Source organism: Lepidochelys kempii, chromosome 9 (assembly GCF_965140285.1).
Source record: "Lepidochelys kempii isolate rLepKem1 chromosome 9, rLepKem1.hap1, whole genome shotgun sequence".
In the NCBI taxonomy this organism is placed as follows: Eukaryota; Metazoa; Chordata; order Testudines; family Cheloniidae; genus Lepidochelys; species Lepidochelys kempii.
In genome coordinates, this window is record NC_136388.1 from 18,576,996 (window position 1) to 18,592,615 (window position 15,620).

Consider the following 15,620-nt stretch of genomic DNA (forward strand, 5'->3'; position numbering starts at 1 on the left):
TCCATGGCATGAACCTGGCCCAACGCCACCATGATCTCCCAATCGCCACATGCTGTGCTTCTAGGAATGCCTGTGTCCATGTCCTCATCAGTATCGTAATCGTGCTGTCATCGCTTCCTCACCCCGTTTTGCAGGTACTGCTGGATAATGTGCGAGGTATTTACAATGGTGAAAATTGCAGCGGAGATCTGAGCGGGCTCCATGCTTGCTGTGCTATGGCACCTGCACAGGTAATCCTGGAAAAAGGGCACGAAACGTAGGAGAGCAGAGTGGCAGTGGAGAGGTGCTGTTCAGATCATGATAGCCAAAAAAAGGTGGGAAATGGTTGTCTTTTGTAGCTTTCAAGGAGGCAGGAGCCCAGGGCAGACAACATGGAAAGGCTCAGTAGCGCGGCAAGAGCGGGAGAACAGCATTGGCGGCGGAAGCTGTGTTGCTCAGTTCACGATGGCCGAGCAGAGTTGGCAGCGGAAGCGGTCAACGAGGAAGAGAAAGAGTAGATATTATAGAGATTACATAGGAAGATGAGAGGAAATGCGAGGTGGATTCATAGTAGCAGGAGAGCAGCAGTGCACCGTACTGCACTGTCTGCTGAAAGCAGTATGGTGTCTGCACACCAAAAAGGCGCAAAATGATTGTCTGCCATAGCTTTCACGGAGGGAGGAGCAACTGATGACACACACCGTGAAACACCCGCGAGAATGTTTTTTGCGCCAGCATGCACTGGGAGTTTATCCCAGAATTCCAATGGGCTGCGGGGACTGCGGGATAGCTACCCACAGTGCACCACTCAGACATTCGATGCTAGCCTTGGTACTGTGGACGCACTCCGCTGAATTCACACGCTTAGTGGGGACACACAAGACTGAATGTATAAAATCACTTTCGAAAATTCGAATACAATAATTTCAAAATTTCATACTGTAGACATACCCTTAGATAGTTGAGAAACAAGAAGCTTGATCCTGCAAGTTGTTGCTACAAAGAATGTTGAGGAAGCTGAACACCTGGCAGCGGTATATGGTTGGAAAGAGAAAATTGACTCTCCCCCTGATGTAGAGCACAGTGAGCCAAGACTATATGAAACCCTTCCTGTGAATCTTTGCAAAACATTTTCTTTGGAAAAAACTGCATTTCTTTAAAGGTACTAGTTGCACAGATTCTTAAGTTTCATGCTTCCATTCACAATTCTCTGAGCTGAAAACTTATTTACCCTCAGGATGAATGGATGCTAATTGGTGAATTGAAGCCCCACAAATTAGGCTATGATTACATGGAACTATTAATATGTTAACCGTAATCAGTAAAAAATGTCACTTCTCAGCTACCCTATGAACTGGCACAATAGTTGAATAGAATGTGGGATTGGGGGATTTCCGCCCTCTTTTTAAATACAGCTAAAACATCCTTGGCCAGGGATGACCCTTTACCAATGACCCATTCAAACTCTTCATCAGAACAAATGTTTGTCATTGGAATGGCCCAGGAGGTGCCCAATGGAATATAGTTAAAAACCATTTTCTCAGGTGACTGTACGGTCAGGTCCTCCAAAATGGCTGCCCACCTAGTTTACAGGTGGGAGACTTGATTGGATCTGCAAGTTGCTGGAGAAGTTTAGAATTAAAGGGGGAGTATAGGCAGGGTTAGACCTCTCCTCCCCCTGGACACTCCAGTGCCCATTGGCTAGTCTTAAAGCCGCAGAAGCCTACTGGCTCCTTGCTCACCGCAATAGTTATTTAAACCTTTTGTCCTGAGTTTCTCAAGCCCATAGCCCCATTTTAGCTGAATCCACCCTCCTTGCCTCTAGTTATGTTGTGTTTAGTGTGTGTTTTTAGGATGCTGTGGATCTGAGGGATCACCTGTTTTGGGTTGGAGTGGTGGTGGTTAGGAACTAATTTTTCCCATTGTGGCAAAATGGCTGAGGCCTGGTAAGGTTCCCCTCAACCCCTTTCCTCGCAGCATCATGGAGACCCAGCTAAGAATAGGAGTCAGACATTTAATAATGAGAATTGTATGAATGTTTAGTTCAGCCAAAAGGGCCAGTGCCCAGAAATAAGAGACTTAGGATTTTGCAGTCAGACCTTGGGCCTATGGGAAAAGGGGAGACTGGAAATATGTAGAGACCAGGGTCCCTCTTTGGTACCTTCTGTCCCTTTCACAGGGGGAAGGTGAGAAGATTCAGAAGAATGAGCTGACTTGTAAGGATAAACTTTCCACTGCCTATCCTGAGTTATAGGTTAGATGGGATTGGATTGGATCTACTTAAATGCCTGGTATGGGGAAATGGGGCATTCTGGGGTTAAGTTTATTAAAGTTACAGACTAACTTAAAATCCATCTCTGTCTATCCACATTCACTTGCATTTCCAGATTTTAGTTCTCCTCTTCAAAGTACTTTATTAAAAAACTGAGCGTCTATATCTTTTAGTTTAATACTAGATTGACCTAGTGCTTTCCAGAAATTTCTGCAAGTACATATGTTTCCATTTTTTTGACTGAGCCCAGAGAACCCTAAATCATTGTGGTAACATTTGTTTGTTTGTTGAAGATAGTGCTTTGAGAGAAAGTCATGTTTTTGTTCAAAGAGATTGTTTTGTGATATGGAACAGATGAAGATGCTTCTGAATACTTCTGGGAAATATTTAATATGGGATTAGATTGAAAAACTTTATCTGGTAACAACTGTTGTACCCATCCATAGACAGATAGCTTCTTGCCTGACATAACCAGTCAAAGATTTCCTAATTGGGAGATGCTTTTGTCCAGAAATAGAAAATTTACAACATGGAATCTGCTTTCTATGGTTTACGCATGATTGCTCTACATTTAAAAGAATATCCCCAAGAAACCTTTTATAGTTTTGCTTTTGCTATTGTAATCATGATATATATGCCTGTCAAACATAATTAGAACATTGTTATTGTGATTTGTGACAGCAAAAAGCCTGCTCTTTCGCTAAAATGCATTAGATGGCATCTTGAATATGCATTAGAGCAATGGTATTCTGCAATTATTAACAAACCTTATGGTTTTCATGATGCAATTTAGTGCTAGTCTATGATGTTTAAATGGTAAAATATTCATTTTTGCTAAAAGTATAATTACTTTTATTTGAAAAGTACTTTGAAAAATGTATCTCACTGATTAGTTAAAAAAAAAACAAAAACAAACCATACACTTGGAATAGCAGATGACTTGAAACTCTCTGTAGTAGGCTTTTCAAGACCTTCAGCTTTACAGTTTACTTTATTCCCACCTGACCTCTAGTTCTTTGACAGAAAGTCCTATAGACTCTGTAAAGTACTCAACATTTATTGCTTAAGCGTAGTATTGTATCTGAATTTGGAAAAAGACGTCAAACAGCAGCTCTTTTGGCCGGATCAAGTTATCCATTGGGAGATGGAGGAGGAATGACCATCTGAGGAACATACCTGTAATTTGAAGTCTCTTATATTCATTTATTAATGTAGCACCCACTTTAGTGTCTCATATGGAACATTAGCTAAATCAGACATTTACAGGCGAGTCTCATCTTATGCTGGGGTTACGTTCTGCAGTCAGTGCATAAAGCGAAAATCGCATATAGTCAATATTACATTGAGTGTAATGGCAGGCAGAATCACCCGCACTACAGGTACAGTATTTTAAATTATTTTTCTCTCTCTCTCTCTCTTTTTTTTTTTTTTTTTTTGCAGATCACACAAAGCTGAATTCGCGCATGTTAAATGCACGAAAGAAGCTACGCACCTGTATTGGGGAACTGGTATTGGGATAATGTATGCTGATTACCACTCAGTGAAGCTTGCTAATACCTAGCTTCCCACTTACAACTTTTCACACCTTTAGGGCATTTAACATGCAGATTAAATTGGTACGGTTAAAGCATTTGAAGCACCAACCATTTAGTTTCACTTGTTAAGATTTAAAAAAAAAATTCAAAGAGCAAAAGTGAAACAAGAAGCCAATACAAGAGAATTGTTTTTACTGGTGCACAAGTGTAAACTTTTGTACAACGTAGATGGGAAGTATAGCGGGGTGGTTACCCACTCCTGCCCTGTGGGGGTTAAAAGCCAGCCCTGGGAGAGAGCCAGGGCTGAGGGTAAGAAAAGCTAGGCTGAATGGGGAAATGGCTGCAGCTGGGCCACACCCCTATCAGGCCGCAGCTGGGCGTATAAAGGGGCTGCTAGGCTGAAGCTTAGCCAGTCTCTCTCTGCATTCAGAAAGAGAAGGGCCTGGCTGCAGGGACCAGAGGAAGTACCTAGATTGGATCAGGGCTGAGGGGGAAAGGCCAGGGGAGCAGGGGGAGCTCTGGCCGGAAACCTCCAGGCTGCGAGGCTAGATCAGGGCCTATTAGGTACTGGGGTTGCCAGGGGGCAGCCCATGGGTAGGCAGAGGCAGCAGGTCCCACCCCCCTTGCTGGTGATGAGTGGCTGATACACTGCAGTCTGCCCCGGGGAGCGGGGCTAAGCGATGACTGGCAGTAGCCAAGACTGAGGCAAGGTGGGGGTAGTGGGTGGGGGTTCCCCAGGGAGGGGAGACCCTCAGGGATTGTTGGGGTTTACTGCCAGGGGGCATCACCCCAGTGGGAAGAGGGACCGGGCCCAGTGGTAAGGTGGCTCAGCAGAGGGCCCTCCAGAAGCTGACCCACTAATTCCCGCAGATGAGCAGCAGGAGGCGCCGCTGGGTGAGTCTGCTTGATTACAGGAAGTAAAAGATGATGTAGATAGACGATGCATCCCATCTGTTGTTTTAGAAGGCCAAATAGCCAGTATTTCTGAATCAATGTTTAAGCATAAGCTTAAACAGATCTAACTGTACTCTTGCAGAAAAATATTGAAGGAACCGACAGCTGGCAATGTGATTAAAAATCGAGACTTTTAAAAGGGAACAGGGAAATGAGATGCTTACATGTCATCTTCTGTTTTTGTACTGAGTAGTGAAATGTCTATTTGTCTGTTGTGGTGAATAAGTGTGAGCTTATTTTGATCTACTGAACACAGCGCTAACCTAATAGTTTAAAAAAGGCTTTGGTAAAAAATAGCAATCCCATACCTGGATTGGTTGGTTGTTCATTAAAATTGTTGTTTTTAAACTTTGTGGCATTTTTAATGAAGCCACAGGCTCGAGTTTTCAAAACAGCCACTGATTTTAGGTGCTCAACTTGAGACCCTTGGGCCTTATTTTCAGAGTTGCTGAGCAATGCCTGCCAGCATTTCAGTGAGAAGTCTGTAATGCATTCTCATTAGGATCTTTGCTACCCTAAAAATGCTTGCCTGTTTAAACATTGGGTTTAAATAGTGGCTGAAGCTGTCATACAGTAGGCTAGGCCTTAGCTGCAGTGTTTAATTTCATAGGAGCAGTTATAGAAAACTTGCTCTCAACCTCATGGAGTAAAGATTCAGCACAACAAAGGCAGCCTGACTCAAGAAGTTTTATGCTGTCTGTATTAAAGTAACAGGGCTCTGAAAGAAGCACCTTCAGCCTCCTTATTTTTTTCCGTCCTGACTATTTGCTATCTGAAAAGAACGAAATAGTAGTCAAACCAGCTTATTTCCCAGAAATACTGTATTCTGTTAAATAACTTTAATTCATAGTAGTTAGAGACATTAGACTTCCTAGATCATAGATCCCATTTTCTGATCATTCCTTGTCCCCAAATGCAGGACATATTTGTTCACCTCCACCCTCTTTAGAGAATTTACCATATCTCTAATCGTTGCTATACTTGATCTTTGCCAAAATGACAAGAACAAATGTTATGGAGAAGAAAACAGCTTTCCCTCTAGGATAGAATAAGGACAGTAGTAACATAACTGAGCTGTTAGAAAGAAAGTAATTTCTACTGCCCCTATTCTTACTTTTCACATGTGTCATAAATATAAAGGGAAGGATAAACACCTTTAAAATCCCTCCTGGCCAGAGGAAAAACCCTTTCACCTGTAAAGGGTTAAGAAGCTAGGATAACCTTGCTGGCACCTGACCAAAATGACCAATGAGGAGACAAGATACTTTCAAAACTGGAGGGGGGGAGAAACAAAGGTTCTCTGTCTGTGTGTTGTTTTTTGCGAGGAACAGAAAAGGAATGGAGTCTTAGAACTTAGTAGTTAATCTAGTTAGATATGCGCTAGATTCTGTTTTGTTTAAATGGCTGATAAAATAAGTTGTGCTGAATGGAATGTATATTCCTGTTTTTGTGTCTTTTTGTAACTTAAGGTTTTGCCTAGAGGGATTCTCTATGTTTTGAATCTGATTACCCTGTAAGGTATTTACCATCCTGATTTTACAGAGGTGATTCTTTTACTTTTTCTTCAATTAAAATTCTTCCTTTAAGAACCTGATTGCTTTTTCATTGTTCTTAAGATCCAAGGGTTTGGGTCTGTGTTCACCTGTACAAATTGGTGAGGATTCTTATCAAGCCTTCTCCAGGAAAGGGGATGTAGGGCTTGGGGGGATATTTTGGGGGAAGGTGTCTCCAAGTGGGCTCTTTCCCTGTTCTTTGTTTAACAGGCTTGGTGGTGGCAACATATGGTTCAAGGACAAGGCAAAGCTTGTTGCTTGAGGAAGTTTTTAACTTAAGCTAGTAAGAATAAGCTTAGGGGGTCTTTCATGCAGGTCCCCACATCTGTACCCTAGAGTTCAGAGTGGGGAAGGAACCTTGACAACATGTCTCACCAAAACCCTCTGTTGGCAGGACGCTCCATTTAGAGAGCGTCAGTAGTGCTCTGAGGTTTGGTCAGAATGTTTTATTTTGAAATGACTCTCTCCCATTAAACTCTCCTCTCCAGATTAAACTGGTGGCTTCCACACCACTCCCAGTCCCTGTTGGACAGAGAAGCAATGAACCATGTGTTGTGGTAAACTCTGATCTGGACAGTCAGGTTAGCCCATCATTGTTTCTTAGGGACACTTTGTGTTTGTAAAAAGAAAAGGAGTACTTGTGGCACCTTAGAGACTAACCAATTTATTTGAGCATAAGCTTTTGTGCTCACAAAAGCTTATGCTCAAATAAATTGGTTAGTCTCTAAGGTGCCACAAGTCCTCCTTTTCTTTTTGCGAATACAGACTAACACGGCTGTTACTCTGAAACCTTTGTGTTTGTACTTGACAAGGAGACGGCTATAAAGACTGGGTGCTTCTGAGATGTACTATTCAAAGTGATTGTTGGGGCTACTGTCTGGGACATACTGGCTATGACACAGTTCATTGTTAGGTACACATTGTTCTGGGCAGGAATGATGAGGAATACACAACATTTTCAATTGAAAATCATTCTGCCTCAAGGTCCCTTTATAGTGCTGTGACACACTTACAGCTCTCTCAGCATTTCTATTAAAAATGTCTATTTTCAGGTGCTTAAAATATGGCCGTTAAGATTTTCTTGGAGTTGAGAACTGAAACAAAAGATACCACTCTAGTGGGGTGGTGTTGGTGAGTTTAATATAGTACTACATTTCTCAAAATGGTGTGGGTGGTTTTCAATTACAAATCTGATTACTATCAGATACTAGTTTCAGATGCTTTGCCCCCCCCCCTGCATTTATAGTTCTAGTAATTTAGGGATTTTATGGGCTGTTATTCCATATTATGGCTTAGGCCCACTTTCCCCTCAAAACAGCTAAGAGATTAAACTTTGAAAGTGTCTACTAATGCAAAATAATTATTTTTCAGAGGGGTTTTAATTATACCTAGTCTATGGATTCATAAAGAATGTGAATGTTGTCCAGGGGGAAAGTACATTTAGGGTGCCTGCCCGAACGTATACCTTAGACCCAAGAAACCGGAGTCTTCTCAGGCACAGGGTAACTAGAAACCAGGTTCAACAATCCCTCAGTTTAAGTAGGCAGCTGTTTGGCACATGTGGCCTCTTGCATTCTGAAATCTCAGTATAGGTGCTAACTCCCTGTCATGAACTGGTCCCCAGGAGAATGGGTCAGGCCTAACCTACTTTACTGCTAATATTTCTTTCCAGATATATAACCTAATATACACACACTCTCGCTTTCTCTTTTCCCCACAGTGCTCTTAGGTGTGTCTTATTTAAAAATATGGATGGATGGCTACAATTTAACCCAAGTGTCAAGGGATTCATAGAGAGAAATAGTCCTCCTTTCTTCCTAATCACAGAGAGAGAAAGTGGAAGTAAGATACAAGGAAAAGAGCAGCTCATTCTTTGACTGGCTAGGAATCAAAATCTCTTGAAAGTACTTAATCAGCTTTTCATTTTTAGTTCTATAGCACTTACCTGGGCCTGCTCAACCTTTAAGGTATTTTAGTTGATTGCCAGTTGGCTGACTTCCTGCTAATGTTTAACTTTCCTTTTTTCATATGAAGGACATGTCCAAATAGTATGCATACAAATCAGAGGTTGGGATGAAGATTTGCCCCTAAATATTTCAACCCACACTTACAATGAATTTGAGTTATATCAGAAACACTAACCTTTTAGTCCATTTATGCTAGTACTTGCACAGGCCTCTTGCATACAGAATCTTATTGTACGGTATCCAAGCACAACAGAGTAGATCTTTGCTTTTCTGGGCTTGTCTAACCCCTAATACTACTTTAATATATTGTAATTCCCTACAGTTCATTTATGCAAGTTAAGTGTCACACTCTCTTCCATTAGAAAGACAAGGTGGGGGAAGTAATATCTTTTATTGGACCAACTTCTGTTGGTGAGAGAGACAAGGTCCAAAGAATTCTGTGTAGCTCAAAAGCTTGTCTCTCTCGCCAACAGAAGTTGGTCCAATAAAAGTTATTACCTCCCCCATCGTATCTTTCTAATATCCTGGGACCTTCAACAACACTGCATCATCTCTCTTCCATTGTAATTTGGCTTATGTGTGCCTCATTCAATCAGTAACATACAAAACCAGTCAGTTTTAATTTATCCAGCCCCTTTAGATTGGGGAAAAATACATCTGTTATTTCATTGATCATTGAATTTGACTAATTGTAAACAACCAGCACAAGGGCATTTATAAATTAGGGAATGAGAAGCTTTCCAACCTTTTAACGAGGATTATATAAGGATTATAGGATTTAACTAGGATTATCTGAAAATGCTCATGCTCTTTGTAAGGCAGGGGAGGCATGATAATAAAGTAACTGATATTAAAATTGTAGATAAATTAACAGACCCAAGAAATGGAGCCCTCCAAAAAAACAAACCAAACCCCATGTTGTTTGTACAGAGTGAAATCCAGATGCTATATAAGTCAATGGCAAAACTCTTTGACTTCAATAGGGCCAAGATATTATCTACTGACTTCAGAAAGAACTATAACAAATATTTACTAAGGGCTTGTCTACACAATCAGTTAGTCCATGGCAAGTGCCCTGTGCTTGTCTGCTGCATCTATCTGCTTTGATCTAGTCCTCTTTGAAACAGGACTACCTCAAAGTGCCTTAACAAAACTGTTAATGCACATCAGCAGAGTGCATGTGAACAGTTAGACCACAGAAGTCTAATGGGAGGTAGGTTCAAACAGTAGCTTGCTGTGCACTGTGTAGACAAGCCCTCAGAAAGATATGATATGAAGTGGTACATCTTTTCCCTACCATTGTGTTTTATTTGTCGTTTTTGACACTCTACGTGCAATTACTTAGTGGCAGTCTTTTTTAGGCAAAGAGTATTAGCTTTTCAGAGTCTGCATGAACTGGTCATTCCACATCCTCTTTTTTTGAATAATAATTGTTAGGAGCTCACCACAGTAAAAGAATAAACAGTAGTTGCTAACAGGAAATGCACAACAGCCAAATTTCAAATATCTCTTGACAGAGGTAGAAATGAATTACTTTGTATTTATTGTTTCCAGTGGAAATATTGAAAAACAACAAGACAAATCCTTCAGTTTCTGTTCACTCATGGCTCATGCAAATTCCCACTGAGTAGTAACTGCAGAATTTGCCCAACGTGTACATAAATAATTGGCCTCAGCTGAATATAATGGTAACGTAAAAGAAAAATCTCTTTCTGTTAATAAGGTCTAAGGAAATGTCAGGATCTACTTTGTTGATTTACACTTTTCAAAACCTTTGAAATCAAGTGAGAAGGTGTTAAATGTCTTGTTTTTTTTCAATTTAACAGATTTAAACAATTGTAGAAATAGAAAAGATCTGTTAATTCACATACTCCATCCATTTGCCAGTCTGGCATGAGAGTTGCACACAATTAATTTACTGCAGCTGTATCCAACCTAGATTAAAAGTTCCAAGCTGGAGTGCTTTCACCACTTCTCTAGGGAGATCATTTTATACTCCTGTACAATGAGTCCTCAAGATTTCCATACCATGACTCCATGTTACAAAGAAAACAAAGCCAGGACCCCTCCCATCTAGCCATTAAGAAAATAAAGGTGGTTACTTTGACAGTTTAGTGAATATGCCTGTTTCCACTTACGAATTCCATTTGGTTTTATGAATGTAATTTTGTAATTTTAACCTTTACTGTGAATTAGACCATCCATTTTATCGCAGGAACTTGACATGTAGTGGGAAGACTATGGGCAAGTCTGCATTACAAAACTAAGTCAACCTGAGTTACTTCAACATACAGCCATGGCAGTAATTAAGTTGCTTTTGCATATCCACACTACGCTCCTTGTGTCGGCAGTGCATATCCTTACCAGGAGCGCTTGCAACGATTTAACTGTTGATGTGGGGCATCGTGGGATGGCTTCTGAAAGGCAGCAACAGTCAATATAAGCAATGCAGTATCTACACTGACACTGCATCGACCTAACTCATAAATCTAAGTGCTACACCTCTTGTAGAGGTGGAATTAATTCGTTGTGGTGGCCAAATTGCATTAGTGGGAGCTACATTTTATTGTAGATTCTTACAGAGTTAGGTGAACATAAGCTGCTTGCGTTGAACTAACTCTGTAGTGTATATGACGGGTTCCCCTGGGAGTGCACCTGGAACTGGGTACCACTGAGCCTTCTGACCCACCAGCCTGGGTTCCCTCTCACACTATGCTGCTGTGACAAGCTTCAGACATGCTCCCAGTCTTACACTTCCACCAGCGTTCACACAGGTATGGACACACCAAGCTGCAGTTACATGCAGGCTCTCTGACCAGCCACGGACCCCAGAGCGGTACCGTCCTGCCCTGGTCCAAACCCCAATCAGTATGAATTTATTATCCAGTTCACATCCCTCTCAATGTGGAGAGGAATATACAACAGCCTCTCTGAGCTAAGATTCCCATACACTTCGCTCCAAACTCACTAGCTTACATTAAAACAAAATAAATGTATTAACTACAAAAGATAGATTATAAGTGATTTCAATGGGAATTAGGTGCCCAAATACCTCTGGGGGTCTGGGTCTCTGTTGTTTGTTACTGTTTGGACTCCTATTTCACCCAGCTGTGGACCAAATACACATTCTGGTTTTGTTTGGACTTATTACAACCAGTTGTGGACCAAGTACACACTCCAGGTTTGGGACTGGGTTTTGTTTTTACTCATTCATTGTACACATGGTCTGAGATAGTGCAGGTGTGGCTGATGTATAAGATGTGTTGTATTAGCAGTGAGGGGTATGTGATGCTCCAAAATGTAGTACCCCAACCCATATTTCAAGCGGTCAGTGAGTAACTAGTAAAAAATTCATAACTGCTCGTTTAACTATTTTACCCTCTCAGTTCTTGGTGTCCCACACAGTGTCAGGGGAAAGGAAATTGGTATAAGATTGGTATTGCTAGGAAATTGGTATAAGATCCTCCCTGAATGGAAGCACACTACAGTCTTGGCTTGTATTAATAACTCAATAGGACCATATGCTGGAGAGCCCTCCCATTCATGTATTAATAACAAACATGTTAGAAGAACTTTGCTGCCAGTCCCACTATGGGCTGCTTCCCAAACAGCTTCTCTGAATATTGACACTGAATGTGCTGCAGTTGCTCTGGCATCATAGTCTCCTTGGTGACTGGCTGGAGCACCAATGTCACTTCTTACCCTTTGCCTGGTAGCTGTTGGCTCTCCTCCGGAGGTGCCTGTGATTGGGGTGCCAATCTCTGCTCAGCAGATTGTCATGCACTACCATGGGGCTTCAATACTTGCTGAAGTTCCCTGAACCTGGTGGAATTACTTGTAAAGGAGGTAGGAAGAGGAAGACAACCCAGAGGTGCCATTAGCATCTTTGGCTTTGCGGTAGTCAGTCTTGAGCCACTTGATTTGTTCTCTGTATGATTACCAGTCACATCTGTGTCGTTGCACCCCATAATGCTTTATAGAAATACGCTTCTGAGTGTAAATATGACAAAACAAATGTTTTATGTTACATGGCATATCTAGCATATCTTTGCAACGTTTGTTATTCTGAATGTATTCATCCTATTAGTATGCATGTATCATTTTTATATCTGAAGTTATGAGCGTTGGCTCTATGCTTGTATTTAAAGCGTTTGCTGTAGGAAGCACATAAGGCCGATTTGGTCAACATAGTATGAAGGGGTTATTCAAGTAATTGGGGGTACTTAGCTAACAATGGACCTTAGGAGATGTCAATCCATATGTAAGCTTTCCTGGGAATGTTCAAACTAACATGTAAACATCGGCGTCTGCCTGCAAAAAGCTGAATCATTCATAGACATGTGACTTGTCCAGGCGACTGCAAAATTCCATCTCATGGAGGGGGTTTTACACAGGAGAAGAGAGGGGTTTCCACCCACAAGAGAGACTATATAAACGCCTGGAAACCCCTCCATTTTGTCTTCAGCTGGCTCAGAAGATAGCCTCTCCACCCCAAAGAGATGCCTGAAAGAAACTGGAACAAAGGGCAGTAACTACAGGGGTGGGAAAAGGAGTACTTGTGGCACCTTAGAGACTAACCAATTTATTTGAGCATGAGCTTTCATGAGCTACAGCTCACTTCATCGGATGCATACCGTGGAAACTGCAGAAGACATTATATACAAGTTTATATAACATTATATAACAAGTTTCATGGTCTCTGTGTGTATATAATGTCTTCTGCAGTTTCCACGGTATGCATCCGATGAAGTGAGCTGTAGCTCACGAAAGCTCATGCTCAAATAAATTGGTTAGTCTCTAAGGTGCCACAAGTACTCCTTTTCTTATTGCGAATACAGACTAACACGGCTGTTACTCTGAAACCTGTACAGGGGTGGGAGTGATTGCTGGACTCAGACTAGGAGGAAGTCTAGTCTGTAAAAAGAAAAGGAGTACTTGTGGTACCTTAGAGACTAACCAATTTATTTGAGCATAAGCTTTCGTGAGCTAAAACCCACTTCTTTGGATGCATGCAGTTGAAAATACAGTAAGAAGATATATATCTGTGTATATATATATACACAGAGAACATGAAAAAATGGGTGTTGCCATACACACTATAACGAGAGTGATCAATTAAGGTGGGCTATCATCAGCAGGAGAAATAAACCTTTTGTACTGATAATCAAGGTGGGCCATTTCCAGCAGTTGACAAGAACGTCTGAGGAACAGTAGGGGGGAAAATAAACATGGGGAAATAGTTTTACTTTGTGTAATGACTCATCCGCTCCCAGTCTTTATTCAAGCCTAATTTAATGTTGTCCAGTTTGCAAATTAATTCCAATTCAGCAGTCTCATTGGAGTCTGTTTTCGAAGGTTTTTTGTTGTAATATTGCGACTTTTAGGTCTGTAATCGAGTGATCAGAGAGATTGAAGTGTTCCCCGACTGGTTTTGAACGTTATAATTCTTGACGTCTGATTTGTGTCCATTTATTCTTTTACATAGACTGTCCAGTTTGGCCAATGTACATGGCAGAGGGGCATTGCTGGCACATGATGGCATATATCACATTGGTAGATGTGCAGATGAATGAGCCTCTGATAGTGTGGCTGATGTGATTAGGCCCTATGATGATGTCCCCTGAATAGATATGTGGACACAGTTGGCAACAGGCTTTGTTGCAAGGATAGGTTCTCTATTCTGACAAGAACTGTTCCTCACATGTTCTTGTCAACTGCTGGAAATGGCCCACCTTGATTATCACTACAAAAGATTTTTTCTCTCCTGCTGGTAATAGCTCACCTTACCTGATCACTCTCCTTACCGTGTGTATGGCAACACCCATTGTTTCATGTTCTCTGTATATAAAATCCCCCCACTGTATTTTCCACTGCATGCATCCGATGAAGTGAGCTGTAGCTCACAAAAGCCTATGCTCAGATAAATTGGTTAGTCGCTAAGGTGCCACAAGTACTCCTTTTCTTTTTGCGTATACAGACTAACACGGCTGCTACTCTGTAGTCTGTAAAAGAAGCTTATTGGAACATCTCTGATGGTAAGATTTACCTGCATTTAGTTTTTTACTGTATTAGGCTTAGACTTGTGTGTTTTATTTTATTTTGCTTGGTAACTTACTTTGTTCTGTGTGTTATTACTTGGAACCACTTAAATCCTACTTTTTATATTTAACAATCACTTTTTACTTATTAATTAACTCAGAGCAAGTATTAATACCTGGGGGAGCAAACAGCTGTGTATATCTCTCTATCAGTGTTATAGAGGGCGAACAATTTATGAGTTTATGCTGTATAAGTTTTATACAGAGTAAAACAGATTTATTTGGGGTTTGGATCCCATTGGGAACTGGGTATCTGGGTGTTGGAGACAGGAGCACTACTTAAGCTATTTTCAGTTAAGCCTGCAGCTTTTGGGGGACGTGGTTCAGACCTGGGTCTGGGTTTGTAGCAGACTAGCATGTCTGGCACAACCAGAAGTCCCAAGCTGCCAGGGAAAATGGGCTTCAAGGTAGTCTCAGCACATCAGGCGGCAGTCCTAAGGGGATTTCTGTGACCCAATCCGTCACAAGGTCAATCCCCACGGTTGAAAGCCACTCAGATATAGCTGTGTAGACATGATCACTTGTGCTCTTGCTGAAGTGAAAGGTCTTTCTGTGTTCCTCTGACAGCTAGCAGTGTGCTTGATTTCTTGGTAGTGTCAGCCATAGCTAAAGCACTTGAGGGTTAACTGTGTTTTCAGTTGTGGAGTTAGTGTGGAAGTGAAGGGTTAAATGCCAAGCAGCTGTATTGGAACTAGGAGGTTGCTTCCGGTTCCTGTGAATCGAGTGGGAAGTTTTGGGATGGAAGGGCTAGGAAACAAAATAAGCATGGGTTTTGATGTGTTTTGACAAAAACTGTGCTTCTTAGCTGGGCTCCTTTTATTCAGTACTTAGTGCTGCTCATTTTTGTGTCTCTTTGTCTGTAGCTAGCAGCTTTGCCAGTGGCCTAAAATGACCACACCTTACCACTGTTGAGTTAAATTGTTATTCCCACTTTACTGATGAGGAAACTGAGGTAAGAGGCGGCATTACAATTTATAGGGAGTATGGCCTCTGACCCTGCACAGCTTATGCTCCAATTAAAGACCAGATGCAACTGATTGGTTGGCTGTGGAAAGAGGGGAAGGGAATCAGTCACTGGCTCTGGAGTCCCTCCCCTCAATATCCACCTAAAAAGCCAGAGACCTGAGAAGTGGGACCAGAAACTCCAAGTTTAGGAACGTCTGAAAAGATGGCTCCAGCCGAGATCCAAAGTTCACTGTGTTCTATAAAAGGTTTTGAAATTCTCTGAAATCCAGGCCGCACTGATGTCAATGGGGCCAGGA